The following is a 6491-nucleotide window of genomic DNA, read 5'->3' as shown; positions in this document are numbered from 1 at the left end:
TATCCTTCAGTGCACGCACGTTCTTCTGATCACAGTCCGCTCCAGCTACATATTGCAGAAAAGGATTTGTGCTTACATTCATGGCTGATTTCGTCGTGCGTGGCCGGACTCCACCCGCTGCAGCGTTTTGACTGCGTGCCGCCATTTTCCGCTCTCAGCCGTCACGCGCGGCACGCGATTTAATTCCTCTTCTTTCTTCAGCCCTGGTGCACAACAACAGTGTATCCCGGAACGAGCCCCCAGTGTTACCGTTCAGCTTCTGGCTTCGGACCGTGGTCGGACGCCGCTATTATTGCCGGTCTGGACCCGGCTGGCCCGCGAGTGGTAACAGAATGAAAGGGACACCGTTGTTCTTGAACAGGGCTGAGAGCCTCTTTATTTCCTCTTGCACACAGCATTCATTACAGCCCGAAACGTGCGAACTCTCTGCCTTTTATCCTCACAGCTTCCAGTACAGACCAGGACTTGGCGCGAACAGGGCAACTCACTATGTATATATTGACGTCATCACCCAGCGCGCACAGCGCTTAACTTCCGTCGCCGCTCTGCATCCATAGCAACCGCAGTTCTCTAACAAACATAATGCAAGGGGGTGGGAGACAGGCTAAAACACTAACAACACGCATGCAGAGTGAGCCATTCAGGTGAACTGCCGCGTGCAAGCATTCTGCGATACACAGGAGCTGGTAATTTAGATGCTTGTAGGTCAAACTTTGTGCTGTAGTTTCCTGACAAAGCAGTATTTTGCTGGTGAGGTTTTTAATCACTTCTTTTTCCTTTTTACATAACGTAACAAGTACAAAGCTCTTCAGCAAGCAGAACATGCTCCCAGGTTTGGTTTAATCACCACCTGCACGGCTTGAAGTTTGTTCTCTCTCCTCCAGCAGTAATATTGCCTTTGCTTTAATGGAAAATGATTGAATGTGTTCTGGCCTCTGGACTCCACGTAGACTTGTAAAAGACCAGGGTAAGGCTGCTCGCACAATTCATCTTCACAAGTCTGGCTGTGACAGACGTATCCAAATTCAATCAGCATCAGCCTTTTTGCTTTCTTTATTCCATCCAACATTCCTCTGCAGACAAAGATACAAAGGGAGAATCAGCACATTCTTAAATAACGTTTAAATTAAATCCTGCAAAAAAAGAAGGTCTGTAGAATCAGGGCTTTTTTTGCACAAAGACGTCTACTGCTGTGATAAAAAGGTGTTTAGGTGATGCAGAACTGGGTTTGAAGCTGAGAGGAGAATACTCTGGATTGGACCCAGGCGTTTATCCCATCAGGCGGCCGGTGATTGGTGCAACCTGTCAGACGATCCTGCAGATCTGACAGCAGAGCAACTGGCCTCCTGAGATGTTCATTAGTCATCGGAGCCGTCTCTGCTCTGATTGCTCCGACAACAACACAGACGCTAAAAACTCACTCTTTAACATAAAAAGATTGTAAACTTTAGAGGGACAAATATTGGCCTTTGATACAAGGAGTTTAGGGAAATTTGGGGTTCTTTCTTTAAGAAAAGATGCAAAAAAAAGAGAATTTAGGTTTTAAGTGACCCTATGATAATTTTTTCATTTTAAAAAAATCATTCCCAGTAGTGTTTTAATTATGAAGTTTTTAACCAAAATCCCACTACCTAAATGTCTTTAAAATATATTTTTCATGATGATCTGAAGCCTCTGTTTCCAAAATCTCCTCTGAAGGGGTGTGGCTTAAGGTGCTGTGTCCTGACCTGCCCCCTGTCTGGTTATGATAACTCTGTGTCTCACTAGCATACATCTTCATAAAAACATCCATCAATATGGGTAATGTCCAGCCGTATGGTTCTGATCCGGATGTCAGCTGGACGAGGAAGTGAAGATCTTCATGGACAGAACTTCCTCCAAAATCCTGATTCTTTCTCCTTCCAGTTCACCAAAGACTCTTTTAGCTAATTCTCCAATGTTTATTGACTGTGATCAATACATTCAATCATTGGTTTCTCAGAGTTCTTGATAAAATAATCAAAGCTAACATCAAAATGCTCTTTCATTGATTTACAATTGCGGTCAAATCCTAAACATATCTGAGAATGGCAGAAGAAGATGGCAATATTGAGAAGACGCAGAAAACGTAGCTAAGCAGACAATTTCCTGTTGGAGGTGCAAAGAAAGCAACAAATTAGAAGAACTGGTTTGAACAAGGATTACTGAGCAAAGACAGAAAGGTGGGTTGACTCTAGAGAAATGGTTAACACGAAAGTGAAAAGGATTTTTGATACAGAGATTGATGCTCAGCTATTGAGTGGTCTTACTTCTGGGTAGGAAGAAAAATAAAGAAAATGACTCATATTTCATAAATAAAGTATTCTTTAGTGTGCCAAAGGTAATAATTGATCATATTTCTAGATATAGTTTACTCTGAAAGGCCGAAGAAAAGCAGGCCCTTTAAAACACAGAAACCCTTAGGGGGTTGTGATGATGCTGGTTTTTCTTGCGAGATAAACGTTACCTTAAGTTCCAGGGTCTTGCTAAGACATCAAGCCCTCAGCAACCTGTTACAGAGGGGCTTCAAAAGCAAAAGTGATAGAAAATAGAATAAAGTCATTTTCCATGATTTGTCTGCATGTAGTCATCCATCCATCCATCCATCCATCTTCCTCCGCTTCATCCGGGACCGGGTCGCGGGGGCAGCAGTCTAAGCAAAGATGCCCAGACTTCCCTCTCCCCGGCCACTTCCTCCAGCTCCTCTGGGGGGACTCCAAGGCGTTCCCAGGCAAGCCGAGAAACATAGTCTCTCCAGCGTGTCCTGGGTCTTCCCCGGGGCCTCCGCCCAGTGGGACATGCCCGGAACACCTCACCAGGGAGGCGTCCAGGAGGCATCCGGACCAGATGCCCGAACCACCTCAACTGGCTCCTCTCGATGCGGAGGAGAAGCGGCTCTACTCCGAGCTCCCTCCGGGTGACTGAGCTTCTCACCCTATCTCTAAGGGAGCGCCCAGCCACCCTGCGAAGAAAACTCATTTCAGCCGCTTGTAGTCGGGATCTCGTTCTTTCGGTCACGACCCAGAGCTCATGACCATAGGTGAGTACAGGAACAAAGATCGACCGGTAAATTGAGAGCTTTGCCTTCTGGCTCAGCTCTCTTTTCACCACAACGGACCGGTACAGCGACCGCATAATAGCGGACGCCGCTCCAATCCGCCTGTCGATCTCACGTTCCGATCTTCCCTCACTCGTGAACAAGACCCCAAGATATTTAAACTCCTCCACCTGAGGCAGGAGCACTCCACCCACCGAGAGAGGACAAACTACCTTTCTCCGGTCGAGAACCATGGCCTCAGACTTAGCGGTGCTGACCCTCATCCCAGCCGCTTCACACTCGGCTGCAAACCGCTCCAATACATGCTGGAGGTCCCGGTTTGATGGAGCCAACAGAACAACATCATCTGCAAAAAGCAGAGATGAAATCCTGTGGTCCCCAAACCAGACCCCCTCCGGCCCCTGGCTGCGCCTAGAAATTCTGTCCATAAAGACTATGAACAGAACCGGTGATAAAGGGCAGCCCTGCCGGAGTCCAACATGCACCGGAAACAGGTCTGACTTACTGCCGGCCATGCGAACCAAGCTCCTGCTCCGGTCGTACAGAGACCGGACAGCCCTGAGTAAGGCTCCCCGGACCCCATACTCCCAGAGCACACTCCACAGGACACCACGGGGAACGCGGTCGAACGCCTTCTCCAAATCCACAAAACACATATGGACTGGATGAGCGAACTCCCACGAACCCTCCAGCACCCTGGAGAGGGTGTAGAGCTGGTCCACTGTTCCACGACCAGGACGGAAACCGCACTGTTGTTCTTGAATCTGAGGTTCGACTATCGGACGGACTCTCCTCTCCAGTACCCTGGCATAGACTTTCCCAGGGAGGCTGAGGAGTGTGATTCCCCGGTAGTTGGAACACACCCTCCGGTCCCCCTTCTTGAAAAGGGGAACCACCACCCCAGTCTGCCAGTCCAGTGGTACGGTTCCTGTTTGCCACGCAATGCTGCAGAGACGTGTCAGCCAAGACACTCCCACAGCATCCAGAGACTTGAGGTACTCAGGGCGAACCTCATCCACCCCTGGAGCCTTGCCACCGAGGAGCTCTTTGACTACCTCGGTGACCTCAGCTTGGGTGATGGACAGTTCCACCCCAGTGTCCTCAGCCTCTGCTTCCTCAACGGAAGGCGTGTCAGCAGGGTTGAGGAGATCCTCAAAGTATTCCTTCCACCGCCCGACAATGTCCCCAGTTGAGGTCAACAGATCCCCACCTGCACCGAAAACGGTGCCTGCAGAAAACTGCTTTCCCCTCCTGAGGCGCCGGATGGTTTGCCAGAATCTCTTTGAGGCCAACCGATAGTCCTTCTCCATGGCCTCACCAAACTCCTCCCAGGACCGAGTTTTTGCCTCCAACACAGCCCGGGCCGCAGCTCGCTTAAACTGCCGGTACCTGTCAGCTGCCTCTGGAGTCCCACAAGCCAGCCAGGCCTGATAGGACTCCTTCTTCAGCTTGACGGCAACCCTTACTTCCGGTGTCCACCACCGGGTTCGGGGGTTGCCACCACGACAGGCACCAGAGACCTTGCGACCGCAGCTCCGGAAAGCAGCAGAGACAATAGAGGTGGAGAACATGGTCCACTCGGACTCTATGTCACCAACCTCCCTCGGTACCTGCTTGAAGTTTTCCCGGATGTGGGAGTTAAAGACCTCCCTGACGGAGGGCTCAGCCAGACGTTCCCAGCAGACCCTGACAGTACGTTTAGGTCTGCCGAGTCTTTCCGGCCTCCTCCCCCGCCAGCGAATCCAACTCACCACCAGGTAGTGATCAGTGGACAGCTCTGCCCCTCTCTTTACCCGAGTGTCCAGAACACACGGCCGGAGATCGCCTGAAACGACTACAAAGTCGATCATCGATCTCCTACCTAGGGTGTCCTGATGCCAGGTGTACTGATGGACACCTTTGTGTTCGAACATGGTGTTCGTTATGGACAAACTATGACGTGCACAGAAGTCCAACAACAAAACACCGCTCGGGTTCAGGTCAGGGAGGCCATTCCTACCAATCACGCCCCTCCAGGTGCCACTGTCATTCCCCACGTGGGCATTGAAGTCCCCCAGGAGGACAACGGAGTCCCCCGTTGGGGCACTTTCCAGTACCCCTTCAAGAGACACCAAGAAGGCCGGGTACTCCGAACTGCTGTTCGGCCCGTAAGCCGAAACTACAGTCAGAGACCTGTCCCCCACCCGAAGGCGAAGGGACACGACCCTCTCGTCCACCGGTACGAACTCCAACACCTGGCGGCTGAGCTGGGGGCTCACGAGTAAGCCCACGCCAGCCCGTCGCCTCTCACCGTGGGCAACTCCAGAGTGGTAGAGAGTCCAGCCTCTCTCGAGGGACTGAGTTTCAGAGCCCAGGCTGTGCGTAGAGGTGAGCCCAACTATATCTAGTCGGTATCTCTCAACCTCTCGCACCAGCTCAGGCTCCTTCCCTCCCAGAGAGGTGACATTCCATGTCCCAAAAGCCAGATTCCATGACCGGGGTTTGTCATGCATGTAGTCATAGTGCATAAATTAGGCATTTCACTGAGACAAGAACAGGTGCACAGAAAACAGAAAAAAAAGGAAAAAAAGAGGCACAGGGCTCACCAACAACAGGTGGAGTCCACCCAGACATGACACCATGAAATAACAGATCTGCAGCATCAGAACCAGACATCCAAAGAAATGAAGCAAGAGAGGTTGTGGCTTAAGGAGCAGAACATCTTTTCACTCACTGGTTCAGTGAAGTTATTTATTGTTCTGTCTTTTTAAATCCTAACGATTGTCCTGGATCACAGCTGAAGTTATTTGTGGGCTTTTCATGCATCCCTAATGGTTTTTCTTGGTGAATCTGGTTTAGTTTCAACAGAACTTCTCACGTTCCTCTTCTTGATCAAAGTTTGAACTCTGCTGACTGGTATTCTTACATCCTTGTCATGTTTTGTACAGTTCAGTTACCTTTTCCCGTAGATCTTTTGGCAGCTCTTTGGCTTTCCCCTCGACTCAGGACCTGTTGGGGCCCAGAAACTCCAAGACCTTTAGTACACACATTGATTACAGGTAAACGAGTCACAGGTGAGGATGGTTACCTTTAGCTGTCAATCAAACCTTTTTGTTTCAGTTTGTGTTCATGTTTTCAGAACAAAGTCATCAGGGTGTGTCAACTTTTGAACAGGATAATTAGAGAATTGTCTGTTATCATTATGATTTAAAAAGAGTAAACAAATTTTTTGATATTAAATAACTTCACCCAACCACTAACTATGAGTGGAAAAAAAGATTTTATGTTGTCATTTTAATTCTATGAAAAATGACCAGGAAGTCATCATCTCTTCCAGAGTATGAGCACAACTGTAAAGTCAGTATTTGAGCCTCCTCAGCTTTCAGGAACCCCCTGGAGTCTTGGTTGCAGGTGTTGCTACTGCCACCTGCTGTTC

At 49.3% G+C, this 6491-nt stretch overlaps 1 long non-coding RNA gene across 1 annotated transcript; it reads right to left on the bottom strand.

Moving 5' to 3' along the window:
- Positions 1 to 350: 350 nt before the first annotated feature.
- On the bottom strand, positions 351 to 6062 carry LOC112152406. The gene is made up of 3 exons (XR_002920293.2): positions 6013 to 6062; positions 2486 to 2542; positions 351 to 1073 (listed from the first exon to the last, which is right to left on the bottom strand). It is a non-coding gene; the product is annotated as an uncharacterized LOC112152406 (long non-coding RNA).
- Between the last annotated feature and the right edge of the window lie 429 nt (positions 6063 to 6491).

Source organism: Oryzias melastigma, linkage group LG6, assembly GCF_002922805.2.
Source record: "Oryzias melastigma strain HK-1 linkage group LG6, ASM292280v2, whole genome shotgun sequence".
Taxonomy (NCBI): Eukaryota; Metazoa; Chordata; class Actinopteri; order Beloniformes; family Adrianichthyidae; genus Oryzias; species Oryzias melastigma.
The sequence above is the reverse complement of the archived record's forward strand: the minus strand, read 5'-3'. Positions and strand labels throughout refer to the sequence as shown.